We start from the raw sequence: 15126 nt of genomic DNA, 5'->3' as shown, positions 1-15126 counted from the left end.
TTGCTCTGCTGCCAATAGTTTCTCAGCTAAGGGTGGGGCGTCATACCTACCTCCCTTCCTCTAAGCCAGGATTTTGTCTGGCTTGAGCTTGCGCAGCTCTCATGCTTGCAGTCATAGCCACTGCCTGCCTAGGCCCTACTGTGTCTGTAAAACACTGATTCCTTGAAGTCATCCAGTATTTTGGACTCTTATAATTTTTCTACCCCATCTTCTGCATAAATCCCTGAGCCTTGAGGGAAGGGATGTGATATAAGCATTGAAATGGATTTATAAAAAATGCTGCAAACAGGAAGGAAGAGCTGCCTGCCTCAGCGGGGGGGGGGGGGGGGGCAAGGAGGGAGTGGGCGTGGCTTGTCTCTTAAAGAGACAGAACAGATCATTACAAACGTCTCATTTAGGACCAAGCATTCTGTCATCTTTTATGCTCTGTGTGTTTACCAGTTGAGAGTCTTTGTGTTAATTAGTGTCTAGTGCAAGAAGACGCTTCTCTGATTAGGGTTGATCCACATCATGAAGAGTCATTTCAATTCTATGCCAATTTAGTAGAATAATAGTAGTAGGTTTCCCTCTAAGGACCATGACCTGCTGAAGAATATAATAATTACCTCTATCCTCTTTCTTGAGTTTTACTTTTTTTTCCAAGACAGGGTTTCTCTGTGTAGCCCTGGCTTCCCTGGAACTCACCTGTAGACCAGGCTGAAATTGAACTCTCAGAGATCCTCTTGCCTTTGCTTCCCAAGTGCTGGGATTAAAGGTGTGCGCCACCACCACCTGGCCTTCATATCTCATTTTCAACTGGGTTATTTCTTTTCCTTTTTAAATAAATATGATTTTTTTAAAATAATTTATTTAACTTTATATTTATGTGCATTGGTGTGAAGGTGTCAGATCCCCTGGAACTGAAGTTGCAGACAGTTGTGTGCTGCCACGTGGGTGGTAGGAATTGAACCTAGGACCTCTGGAAGAGCAGTCAGTGCTCTTAACTGCTGATCCATCTCTCCAGCCTCGGGTTATTTTTTTTTTTGTAATATTCAGTTTTGTTCAGGTCTTTGTATATTCTAGATAGAAGCCTCCTGTCAGATGTATAGTTGTTATGATTTGTCCCCGTTCTGTAAGTTACCACTTTGCTTGAATGATGGTGTCCTTTACTGTACAGAAGCTTCATTAGGTCCTGAAAATATTTTTTATTTTATGTTCATTGTTGTTTGGCCTGCATGTATGTCTGTGTGAGCAAGTCAGATCCACTGGAACTCAAGTTACACTTGTGAGTTGTTGTGTGGAATGCTTGGTAATTGAACCCAGGCCCTCTGGAAAAGCTGCCAATGCTCTTAACCATTGAGCCATTTCTCCAGCCCCAAGGTCCTGGTTATTAAATGTTGGTCTTAGTGCCTGTGCCAGCAGTGTCTTGTTCAGAAGGTCCTTTTCCGTGACAGCGAATTCAAGTGTATCCTTTCTTTCTTTCTTTCGTTTTTTTATCAGATTAAGAGTTAAGTTTTATCAGTAGTTATGTTGAGGCTCTTGATTCATTTGGAGTTGTAACTAGGTTGAAAGAACCTACTTTCAGCTGGGTGGTGGTGGCACATGCCTTTAATCCCAGCCATTTGGGAGGCAGAAACAAGCAGTTCTCTGTGACCTGTGAGTTCGAGACCAGACTGGTCTACAGAGTGAGCTGCAGGGCAGCCAGGATTTTTACACAGAGAAACCCTGTCTCAAAATCAAAAATCCAAAACCAAATAAAACATGTCTGGAACCCCCTGAAACAAAAAATAAAGTTTCATTCTTCATGCAGCTATCCAGTTTGACCAGCACTATTTGTTGAAGATGCTGTTTTCTCTATAGTATGCATTTTTGGCTTCTCTGTCAAAAATTAGGAGTATGTAGGAGTGCAGAATTATATCTGTGTCTTCAGTTCTGTTTCACTGAACAATATGTCTATTTTTATGACAATAACATGATGACTTTATCTGACTTGCATATATTGAACCATCTCTGAATTTGTGGGATGAAGTCAACTTAACCACATGAATAATCTTTTTTGATATATTCTTGAATTTGGTATGTAATGCATCTATGTTCATAAAACATATTGGTCTTTAATTTTCTTTTTTTCTTTCTTTTTTACTGAGACTTTGTTTGTTCAAGGCCAGCCTGGTCTACAGAGCAAGTTCCAGTACAGCCAGGTCTACACAGAGAAACCCTGTCTTGAAATTAAAAACAGAAAGGAAGGAAGGAAGGAAGGAAGGAAGGAAGGAAGGAAGGAAGGACAGATGTTCTTCAAACAGGCTTGCATTTTTATGTGATTTAGTATTTTTCACTTGCAGCTTTCAATGCCCTTTGTTTTTTCTTTGCATTTAGCATTTTGATTATTTGTCAAATGACATATATCCTTTCTAGTACTGCCTGTTTGTTGTTCTGTATGCCTCTTGTACCTTGATAGGCACCTCTTTTTAGACACAGGAAATTTTCTATGATTTTGTTGAAAATATTTTCTGTGTCTTTGACTGAGTTTCTTCTCCTTCTCATATACCTACTATTCACAAATTTGGTGTTTTCACAGTGTCATAGATTTCCTGGAGGTTTTGTTACTACTGGGTCTTTTTTAATTCAACATTTTCTTTGACTGAGTAATTGGTTTCTACCTTGTCTTCAAGGTCTGACTTTCCTCTCTTCTACTTAGTCCAGCATGTTGCTGAGATTTTCCTTTGACCTTGTTTGACTTTCCAAATTGTTCATTCATTCGTTCATTCATTTGTTCATTCCTTCCTTTCTCCCTCCCTCTTTCTCTTCTCTTTTCTTCTTCCTCCTCTCTCTTTTTTTGATACAGGGTCTCCTGGAACTCACTATGTAGACTAGGCTGGCTTAGAACTCACAGAGATCCTTCTGCCTTTGTCTCCAAGTACTAGAATTGAAGGTATGCACCTCTAGGCCTGAAATGTCCTAAGTTCTTTTTCACTTTTATTTAATTTTTCCTCCCTCCCACAAGATCTTTTTTTGCATTCAATTTTCATATCTTGAATTGCTTTTTACTTTTTATTTATTATTTCATTTAACTGTGTTTTCACCATCTTCAGTTACATATTTATTCATACCATCCTTTGAAAATGTTCATAGTTGCTATTTTGAAGTCTTTGTCTTTACATCAGTGAAGGGCTTCTATTTGTGAGATATTGCAATATGGGTGCTGATTTCTGGAGGAGCCACATTATCTTAGCTGTTCATTGTCTTAGTTTCTTTTTGATGGCTATGATAAGACATCATGACCAAGACAACTTATAAAAGGAATCTTTTAAATAGGGTTTGCTTAGAGTTTCAGGAGGTTAGTCTATGACCATCATGTCAGGGAGCATGGCAGTAAACAAGCAAGCCTGACTATGGAGAAGTAGCTGAGTGCTTATATCTAATCCACTTGCACAAGGCAGAGAGAGAGAGGGAGTGCAGAAGATATGGGGAGAGGAAAGCTAATTGAGAATGACATGGGCTTTTTAAATCTCAAAGCCTGCCCTCATTGATGGATCTCCTCCAATAGGGCCATGCCTCCTAATCCTTTCCAAACAGTTCCACCAATTAAAACTAAGCATTCATATATATGAGTCTATGGCGGCCATTCTTATTCAAACCACCACATTCATGGTGTGTGTGTGAGTGTGTGTGTGTGTGTGTGTGTGTGTATGTTTATAAGATATATGCATTTGGACTATCTGCGGTGTTTCTTTGTATGAATATCTACTTTGGCATTTGTTGAATTGGTGGTTACATCTTTGTTATTACTCCAACTTGTTAGATTGTAGACCAGATTAATGATATTTGGGTCTAAGTCTTGGAGCTACTTTGGGTTTAGTCTCCAAGTGGTCTCAGATCAGAGTAGTAAGTAGGGTGGCTGATAGTTCTGCAGGTGGGTGGGGAGTATACTGCCTTTGGAAATCTCTAACTGGGGTTCTGAGACAGCTGCGCGCAGTCCCAGGACCCAGCAGTATGTTGGGTACCTGAGAGTTAGGCAGACTGGTGGGATAACTCTGGGAGCTCTTTCCTGGAACTCAGATTCAGATGCAGGTTTTGTTTGTACTCTAAGAGGTCCCAGCCAAGTGTGAGAGGTGGGATGACTGACGTTGACGGGGAGGGAATGTATTGGCTCTGTGAGTTCCTACCTAAAGTCACAGTTGGACTCTAAGAAGTCCCAGGATGGGATGTCTGTCAGATGAAGGGATGAATAGGGCACTGGCTCTGGAAATTTCTAACTGCTGTTCTGAGTTCAGTTGTCCAAAACTTGGGGTCCAACGGTAGATGGATGTTTGACAGTCTGGTGTTAGTGAACTGACTCTGAGAATTCCTACATGAAGTTATGGCTTAGATTCTAGGTTTAGACTTGAAAACTCTCCCAGACTGGGGTGTTCAGTGTGATGGCTGATAAGTGAGCAAGTGGGGAGGAGCGCACTGGCTCTGAGTGTCTCTGTCTAGGGCTCTGGATCAGGAGTCACCTGATCTGAGGATTAAGGGTGGGTGGAGTGTCTGACAGCTCAGTGAATTGAATTTGAGAAAATAATTATATATATATATATATGATCAGCTAAAATTCACTTTGGTTTTGTGTGTTTTTAAATTATTATTTTTGCTTTATATATATATATATATATATATATATATATATATATTGATATTTTGTTTCCATATATGTCTGCATTTGCCTGGCCAGAAGAAAGTCTAAGATTTTGGAATTGGAGTTACAGATGGTTGTGAGCCACCATGAGGGTGCTAGGAATCGAACCTGTGTCCTCTGGAAGAACAGTCAGTCCTCTTAACTGCTGAGCAATCTCTCCATCCCCTCTTTGTTTGGTTTTGAGATTGAGTTTCCCTATGTAGCCCTGGCTGACCTAGAACTCACTCTGGAGACCTGACTGGCCTCCAGCTCATAAAGACTGCATGCTCTGTCTCCTAAATGCTAGAATTAAACACATGTGCTACCTGGTTTATTCGCTTTGCAATAAGATGTCATGTAGCCACTACTGGCCTCAAACTCATTATGTAGCTGAGGATAGCCTTGAAATCCTAAATTTCTGCCTCCAGTGCCTGAGTGTTCAGATTACAGATGTGCACCACCCTGCTGGGTTCCACCTGTTTTAAGTACATTTTTATAAACATTAGAAAGATATGTCTTCAGGATGTATTGTTAAATGCTAATATATATTTCTGGGCACTGGAGTTACAGGTGATTATTTTCTAAAGTTTTTACAAGAAATATTCACTGCTTTTGCACTTGATTGAAAAAAATGTTCCACAAGAGAAGCTGTTCTCTCCAGAGTAATCAAGTTTTGCTCATCATCCTATGCATCACAAATTGTCCATTAGACTGTAACTATCATGTGGGCAGAAATTAGTTTTTTTTTAATTTCCCCTGGTACTTCCTGTCACACAGTGTTCTGCATTCAATAAATGTTGACTAAGTCCACTCGTGCATGCGCATACATATAAGCCTATGTACCTATGCGGGCACGCATATTTAGATATGCTGCCCTCTTTCTCATCAGTTATGAGAAAAAAGTAAAAAGCAGCTTTCTAAAAAGAGCTAATGGGCCTTTTGCCACACGTTGGGAAAAGAACCGTGCTCTCTACCCACCAAGGCTGAGAGTACAGAGTGCTCACTAATGATTTCTGGTCACCGCAATCAAATTTGCCCATTTCTGCCCACGCAATTATTTTCTTGTACTGCTTTTGGTGAGATTAGGTCCAGCTCTCCAACAATTAGTTCTCCTAACTAGCCTGTCTGGACACTTTATTGAAGATGTTTAAATGAAAAGCTATGTACCAAGACAAGTGGTAAATGGACTGTCTGTACCCACTCTGGCCTACTTGTTGCAGCCACTGTTTAATCAGCTGAGATGACAAGAACCTTGTCCTGTTGAGAGGCAGGCGAGCCAGACAGGTTCACAGGTCTTCAGGCGCATCTCATTTGCTGCGCCTTCAGAATTCCGTGCTCTGCATCAAAACCGAGAGAAAAAGTACAAAGTTTGTACTTTGGGTTATCAGCAGGTGCCCAAGGGAGAGTGAGTGTTCAAATCCCTCAAACCACTAAATTATTAAAAAACCCTTGAACGAGCTCTTCAGAAACAGACAGCAGGGCTGAAGGATTTACACATTTGATATCAGAAATAGGAGGACAGGATAAAGAGCCAATCTGAGCTCTTGATGATTTGATTTTTTAAAAATAGTTCCTGCTGTGTAAAGGAAGGCACAGAACGTGGAGGACATTTTAAAGAAAGATTATGGCTTATCCTTAATTATGGCTGCTGCAGGGCTAAGGAGATGGGTTGGAGCCTGATCATGACTCTGGCCTTCCCTTAGAGACCCAGCAGGCAACAGGGTAGGGTTTCTTTTGCTTCCTCAAAGTCACTGATGGGGAATTATTGATTCTGAAATCTCCTATAGGAAATTTTTATGCTGGAAAGTGGGGCGTTTAGAAATCTGAGCAGATCGACCAACTGTGAATTTATACTGCCTCATTATGTTAACCCATTGGAAGCTCTATCTGGGGACACACTAGTGCCACTGTCTTCTTACATATTTATTGGGCTGTCAAGGTATAAAATGCCACTATTAAAGTCAGAAGCACCATGCAGCGGACCGTGGCTTAAAAGTCCCTCTACTAATCACAGCAGAGTCCTGGCAGCGGTATCCCTGCATTCAGCAAATAGTGAGGAGTAGGAACACTGGGGCGGCCTTAGAAGATGCTGCTTTACTCTTTTTTCTCAAATTATCCAGAATTTCTCTTTTGTAAATAACTAAAATCCTAGCCCTCTCTGAGGCACTGAATCATGTAAGATCTTACCTTGGCAGTGTGGTCAAAAAAAAAAAAAAACTGTTCTATTTTGTGTATTGTGGGAAGGTGCAAGAGGTGCTCTTGGGAGGAAGAAAGGGGACTGGTGGCAAAGAGTAACGGAAAGGTTTAGGATTATAAGATGCATTCACTTTCAAACATTTTTTGATTGAGAAAAGTCAACACCATTGTATGCTTATTCTTCCTATTCTGTAGGCAAAGGGTGTACTCATAAACTTGACTCACCGCTTCAATCCCACGAACTTCTTTCCCCATCTTTGCGTTACGTAGCCAGTGCTAAATATACATTTCTTTGTTAGAGGAATGAAAAACTGGATCTCAAATGATGGCACTTTTTAGTGCCTGTATGGTGGTTTGAATGAGAATGGTCCCCATAGGCTCATATATTTGAATGCTAGGTCCCTAGCTGATGAAACTGGTTTGGGAAAGATTAGAAAGTGTGGCCTTCTTGGAGAAGGTGTGTCACTGGGGACGGGCTTTGAGGTTTCAAGAACTCATGTGAGGCCTAGTCTCTCTCCCCTTCCTCTCCTGTCTGTCCCTCTCCCCCTCTCCCTGTCTTATTGTTGTGGATCAGGAAGTGAACTCTTAGCTTCAGCACCATGCCTGCCTGCCTGCTGCCATGCTCCCTGCCATGAATCTTAACCTTCTGGAACCAAAAGCAAATTTTCAACCCCCCATTTAAATGCTTTCTTTTATAAGTTGCCTTGGTCATGGTCTTTTCACAGTAATAGAACAGCAACTCGGAGAGTCTGCTAGTGTTAAATTGAGACTTGCAAATGTACACCTTAAAATGTACAGCCCGCTGCAGAGGGTGGATCCTGAACTAACCACTGAGTATCCAAGCACTTTATCATAGGTATTATTGCTTGTACCTGATAATAAAAGTGGTAAATTATGAAGGAAGAAATTATTTTAATCTCCTGATCTAAATAAAACCTCAGACTAGGGGCTGGGGAGATGGCTCAGACGTTAACAGGTTGCTCTTCCAGAGGTCCTTAATTCAGTTCCTGGCAACCACATAGATGGCTCACAAGGTTATATGATGGTATCTGGTGCCCTCTTTTGGTAGGTAGGGGTACATGCAGGTAGAACACTACACTTAAAAATCCCCAAAACCTTAGACTAAAATATTCTCTCTCTCTCTCTCTCTCTCTCTCTCTCTCTCTCTCTCTCTCTCTCTCTCTCTCTCTCTCTCTCTCTCCGAAAATTTAAGGAATCTCTTCTTTTCCTTCCACCTTGGGTTAGGGATTGAACTCATGAACTCATGAATCTCAGGCTTGTGACAAAGTGCTTGTATCTGTTGAGCCATTTTGACAGTCCAGAAATTACTTCTTATTTTGAATATTGTATTTGGTAGACCACATTTAGGACAATCACCCAGGGATTAAGTTGAATTTAGACTTGGTAGATAGACGGAGATGCTCCAACTCAACAGCCCTGCATGACCTTCTCAAATGTCAACATCACAATCATGTGCCACTGTGTCAGGACAAGAATTTCCTTAGGAAACCAACTCAGGAACAAAACCGCTGGAGCATGGAGCTATGTATCAATTGAACTGAATGTTTCTGGTTAGTTGTCTGGAAGCTCCCACAGAAATCGCTTGCTTGGGGCTGCTCCCACTGAGGTCGCTGCCTTGGATCTTCTCTGGCAGAGGTCACTGGTTCAGGCCTGCTCCCTCAGAGGTTTCTGACTTGTGCCCGAACCTGCAGAAGCCTCTGGTTTGGGTCTGCTTCCTCAGTGGTGGCTTCCTTGTACCTCATCCTGTGGAGGTAATTGCCTTGGCCCTACTTTGGTGGAGGTCACTTGCTCAAGCCTTCTCCTGTGGAGGCTGCTGCCTGAGGCCTGCTCTGGCCGGAAGTAGCTGCCTCAGACTTGCTTGGGTAGAGGCCACTGCCTCAGGCCTGTTTCCACAAAGCTCCCTGTCTTGGGCCTGCTCTCTTGGAGGTCCCTATGGCATCAGGTCCCACAGAGGTCTCTGGCTCCAGCCTGCTCCCTTGGCAGTTGCTCCCTTGTACCTGCTCCTGTGGAGGTCACTGGTTCAGGCCTACTCCCTCAGAGGTTTCTGACTTGTGCCCGAACCTGCAGAAGCCTCTGGTTTGGGCCTGCTTCCTCAGTGGTGGCTTCCTTGTACCTCATCCTGTGGAGGTAATTGCCTTGACCCTACTCTGGTGGAGGTCACTTGCTCACGCCTGCTCCTGTGGAGGCTGCTGCCTGGGGCCTGCTCTGGCTGACGTAGCTGCCTCAGGCCTGCTCTGGCCGGAAGTAGCTGCCTCCGACTTGCTTGGGTAGAGGTCACTGCCTCAGGCCTGTTTCCACAAAGCTCCCTGTCTTGGGCCTGCTCCTTTGGAGGTCCCTGATGGTGTCAGGTCCCACAGAGGTCTCTGGCTCCAGCCTGCTCCCTTGGCAGTTGTTCCCTTGTATCTCCTCTTGTGGAGGTCACTGGCTCAGGCCTGCTACCTTAGAAGTGTCTGGTTTGGGTCTACTCCCTCAGTGGTGGCTCCCATGTTCCTGCTCTTGTTGAGGCCATTGCCTCTGGCCTGCTTCTGCAGAGGTCCCTGGCTCAAGCCTGCTCCTGTGGAGGTCACTGCCTCAGGCCTGCTCCTGCTGAGATAGCTGGCTCAGGCCTGCTGAAGCAAAGGTTATTGCTCAGGCCTTTTCCTGCAGATGTCCTTGGATCTGGCTTGCCCCTTCAGTGGTCGCTCCCCTGTCAGTATTTTTAATTTTTTTTATTGATTTTTATTGAACTCTACATTTTTCTCTGCTCCTCTTCCGTCTTCTCCCCCTCTTCCCCTCAGCCCTCTCCCCAGGTCCCCATGCTCCCAATTTACTCAGGAGATCTTGCCTTTTTCTTTCTACTTCCCATGTAGATTAGATCTATGTAAGTCTCTCTTAGGGTCCTCATTGTTGTCTATGCTCTCTGGGATTGTGATTTGTGGGCTGGTTTTCTTTGTTTTATGTTTAAAAACCACTTATAGTGAGTACATGTTTTCGTTCTTTAAAAGGCGGGCGTGTTCCCTGGCAGACTCGCAGAACAGCCACTAGTCCGACAAGGTCTTTGCAAGATCTCCAGGGTGGCAGGCTGGTCCCGCCATGCGGCCGGGCGAGTCAGGCAGGCGGTGCGATGGACGGCGGAGTAAATGGACATAAGGCTATACATAAAGCTGAACATTTATTACTTAAAGAAGAGGCAAAGAGACAGAGAGGCATAGATAGAGGAACATAAAGACATAAAAACATAGAGACAGAGGAGACACATGTGCACACGCCAAGAGATGGGGAACAGAAGAGAGAGAGTTAAGATGGTGACCAGGGAGGTCAGAAGTGGCTGGGAGTGGGCGTGGTTAGCCCTTAAAGGGACCAGAGCATAAGGAATAACACGTGATAATTGTCTTTCTGGGTCTGGGTTACCTCACTCGAAATGATGTTTTCTAGCTCCATCCATTTGCCTGCAAATTTCAAGATGTCGTTGTTTTTTGTTTTGTTTTGTTTTTTTTTTTGGGTTTTTTTTGCTGTGTAGTACTCCATTGTGTACATACCACATTTTTCTTATTCATTCTTTGGTCAAGGGCATTTAGGTTGCTTCCAGGTTCTGGCTATGACAAATAATGCTGCTATGAACATAGTTGAGCACATGTCCTTATGGCACAGTTGAGCATCCTTTGGCTATATACCCAAAACGTGGTATTACTGGGTCTTGAGGAAGGTTGTTTCCTAATTTTCTGAGAAATTGCCACACTGACATCCAAAGGGGCTTTACCAACTTGCATTCCCACCAGCAATGTAGAAGTGTTCCCTTTTCCCCACAACCGCTCCAGCATAAATTGTCATCAGTGTTTTTGATCTTGGCCATTCTTACAGGTGTAAGACGGAATCTCAGAGTTGTTTTGACTTGTATTTCTCTGATTACCAAGGATGTTGAACATTTCCTTAAGTGTCTTTCAGCCATTTTAGATTCCTCTGTTGAGAGTTCTCTGTTTAGGTCTGTACTCCATTTTTTATTGGATTATTTGTTCTTTTGGTGACCAATTTCTTGAGTTCCTTGTATATTTTGGAGATCAGACCTCTGTCTGAAGTGGGGTTAGTGAGGATCTTTTACCGTTCTGTAGGCTGTCGTTTTGTCTTGTTAACCATATCCTTTGCTTTACAGAAGCTTTTCAGTCTCAGGAGGTCCCATTTCTTAATTGTTTCTGTCAGTGTCTGTGCTACTGGAGTTATATTTAGGAAGTGGTCTCCTGTGCCAATGCATTCAAGTGTAATTTCCACTTTCTCTTCTATGAGGTTCAGTGTGGCTGGCTTTTTGTTGAGGTTTTTGATCCATTTGGACTTTAGTTTTGTGCATGGTGATAGCTATGGATTTATTGTCATCATTCTACATGTTGGTATCCAGTTATGCCAGCACCACTTGTTAAATATGTTTACTTTTTTTCCATTTAATATTTTTTGCTTCTTTGTCAAAAATCAGGTGTTTGAAGGAGTGTGGATTAATATCCGGGTCTTCAATTTGGTTCCATTGGTCCTCCTGTTTGTTTTTATGCCAATACCAGGCTGTTTTCAGTACTGTAGCTCTGTAGTAGAGTTTGAAGTCAGGGATTGGGATGCCTCCAGAAGTTCTTTTATTGTACAGGATTGTAAGGAGCCATCTGATTATCGCCATTACAAGATGGCGCTGGTGGTCCTGCAGCTTGGAAGTATACAAGTCCTTATTTGGTATTGCCGCGTGGGGCTGAGCGCCATTTGCTTGTACATGCGCAATTGAGCCTTTGTCCCTGGCCAATCCCGAGGCTTTGGGCATCAGCAGAATGGTATTCACCAATCAGGACAGTACCCGAGTCCCTGCACCCTACAAAAGAAGCTACCACTTGGCTTTCACTCTCTCTCACTTCCTGCTCTCCCTTCAACTAAGAGGCTCCACTAAAGTGTGATTTGAGAAGAATCCTCGACTTCGTGGTCCTTCTTCCTTGCTGGTCAAGGGGCGTGCCACACAGGATTGTTTTGGCTATCCTGGGCTTTTTGCTTTTCCATATGAAGTTGAGTACTGTTCTTTCGAGGTCAGTGAAGAATTTTACTGGAATTTTGATAGGTATTGCATTGAATCTGTAGATTGCTTTTAGTAAGATTTCATTTTTACTATGTACCACTTTACTTAAATATTCTAATTTGTAACCTGCCTTCCCTGATTTATTAACCTTGAATTTTCTTAATGCTAAGGAGAATGTAACAACGGCAGCAGAGAGACATTGGATAATAGAAAAAAAAACTTCTGTATTAGATCTGTTGATATATTTTAAGGATGTATTGACCTCAGAATGGAAACCAGGAGATGTGCCATGTTGGGGAAGGGGTTTTGCTCTTGTTTCTACGGGAGAAGAAAAGCTATGGATACCTTCAAAATTAATCGAGATTCAGTTGAAAAGGACAAACTTCTTGACAAAGCGAAATGACAGCTAATCCACAGAGTTGGCAATCTTACAGGTTGTAAGAAAACCTCATAAGGGTTGGGGCATGGTTCTGTTCTTGTCTTTGCAGGAAAATACCCATATTTGAAAAGTCAAGAGACTTTGTGCATCTAGATGCCTAAAGAAGAAAAGATACATATCCAGAAAGAATCACCAACCAAAGAGAAATATGACTTATGATACCAATATCCTAGGTAGGGTAAAATCTCACCACCTAAACATACATAACTCCCTACTTGTCAATATAATGGTAGTCACAGCTTATGTAAAACTCAAAGCTGGCTTTGGAGTTGGATGGTGGCTCTCTTTCTCTAAACCCAAGCATGTTGTTAAAATTCAGAGTTTCTGTCTCATATTAGGAACCATCTGTTGTGGAACAGAAGGAAGATAAAATCTAGGGGTTAAGGTTACCAAACTCTCTTTTCAAATATTTTACTTCTCCCCATACCTATTTTCATCTCTATGGTACCTTTCATTGAACAAATGTCTATTGAAATTCAAACTTTCTGGTCTTCAGCTTAAACCCCAATATCTGTCTCTGAGTTTTTATTATATATACTTCGAAAGTAGAAGACTTTCACAGTCCATTTCAATGCTGAACAGTTAGAAGTTTTTAGGTGAAATAATGTTATCGAGTCCATCTTGAAGGGCCAAAGAAGCTTGAGTTCTTAGATTTTGGATAAAGTTGCTTATAAGATATAATCTAAGACTATCACAAATTGACTTTGAACTTACAATTGTCTTGCTCCAGTCTTTTAACTGCTGATATTACAAGTTTATGACCTTATTCTTAGCATTTTAGTTGTTTCTTTTTTACACAAAATCAGTTCAATGGACAGTTGATAATCTTTTCAATAAATGGTGATGGAATAAATGGATATCTGTATAGGAAAAAGGCATTTTGATCAATACCATATATTGTTTTTTTTAAATTTTTAAAATGAGTTTTAATTTGAAAGAATGGAATTCTTTTAAGAATATGAGTTCTGCTAAATATTTGGAATCACCATAATATCTTGCATCTGTGTGTCTGTGTAGCACAAGTGTTCATATACGATGAAGAGTAGGGTAGGGCCCATCTAAATCTAAATTCTGAGCTTTCTCATGTGCAGCAAGTCATTCCCATTCTCATTCCCTTCTAGGTTAGGGTAGATATTGCAGGTTCCACAGCAGTTGGAACTTCAGCCTTAATTGTGAGGGATAAAAGCTTCGAGGAGCTCAGCATTCAAATAAAATATCTAGGCCATCTGGTAAGTTCTATTTCCCATCTGGAAGCTCAGGTAGACTCCTTAGTGGAGGTTGTTCTTCAGAATCTAAGATGTCTAGACCTCCTCTTCATAAAGCAAGGAAGTATCTGTATGTCACTGGGAGAAACTTGTTGCTTCTGTGCCAACCAGTCAGGGGTAATTAGAGAAAGTTTGGCCATGGTCAGAAATAATCTTAAGGAGAGAGAAAAGAGATGCTAAGAATCTGATAACTATTGTCTATCATTATTTTCCTGGTCTTCCTGGTTAACCACTCTACTCATAACAATTGCTGAGCCATTAATCCTTTTGCTCCTATAAGACTCTGCTTGCTTAATTGCCTACTTAACTATGTAAGATAGTAAACTCTGTTAATTTTTTACTACTGAGGGTATGATACAACTAAACCCCGGTCACAGGATGAGTCCACAATTTGACTCCTACCCATAGAATCTGTGGGAAATGTAAGAGGCTTTCAGATCTTAGCACAATTGATGCCATGTTAGAGGTACCATTGTAACCTAAGAACCCAGCATATAGACCCCAAAACTTGCTAAAAGGAGAACAAAGACCTAATACAGCATAGCCTATAGCTCTAGGAAAGTTCCTAAATGTACTATTTTTGTTTTCTTGGCTTCTACAGCTCTGCTTACTGCTAATTGCTATTGCTAATTGAAATGTGTCAAACCAGGATGTTGTTTTTTGTTCATAAAAAGTCAAGAATGGAAAGGCTAATGGCTGCATGATTTGGGCAAGTTCCCTGTGCAGCCACTGGTCACTGAAAGTAAATAACTTTCTCTTTGGCTTTAAGTGTGTCCCCATGTTCTCTGATGAAGTTACCTTGCAGCACCCCTATATCCATTACTGATGTATATCCACTAGGATGGATTAACCTTAAAATCTTTGTACTAAGTGAAATAAAAAAGAAATAAAACAGCATATATTGTATATACTTGCTTGTTGAAATTCTCAGAAGGACTAAGTTGCCATTAGTGACAAAAACAGATCAGTAGCTCCTAAGGTGGGAGCTTTGTCATAAGATATGAAATAACTTTATTTTTGAAATGCTGGGAATTAAACCCAGGGTCCTGCACTCACTAGGCAAGTAATTATTCTACCATGAGTCACTTCACCAGCATAAAGTAACATTTTGGAGTGACAAACATTCTATATCTTGGTGGGGAGGGTTGTTCCAGTGTGCATATTTTCAGTCCTCTTTGAATTGTATATATAAAATGAAATTTCAAAGTTGATTAACAAAACAGTAAGAGCAGTCTATATTACTAGGCCACATGAGAATTGGGCTGCTTTATTTCATTTGTTGGAAGACAAAAATCTCTGCTGAAGAATTCTGAGGCTGCCCCAGGATCTCTGTCTTCTAGGATAGGACCATACAAGCACCATTGGTTGCCCTTCTTGCTTATCTGGCAAAATATCTCTCATAGACAACTTAAAGGAACAAGTTTCAGAGGTATTAGTCCATGTATTAGTTACTTTTCTACTGCTGTGATAAAACGCCATGTCCAGAAAAAGGGTTTATTTGGGCTTAAGGTCCCAGAGTAAAGTCATGACAACAGACAGGCATCATTACATA

The sequence above is a fragment of the Myodes glareolus genome, chromosome X, assembly GCF_982192425.1.
Source record: "Myodes glareolus chromosome X, mMyoGla1.1, whole genome shotgun sequence".
Classification (NCBI taxonomy): domain Eukaryota; kingdom Metazoa; phylum Chordata; class Mammalia; order Rodentia; family Cricetidae; genus Myodes; species Myodes glareolus.
The sequence above is the reverse complement of the archived record's forward strand: the minus strand, read 5'-3'. Positions refer to the sequence as shown.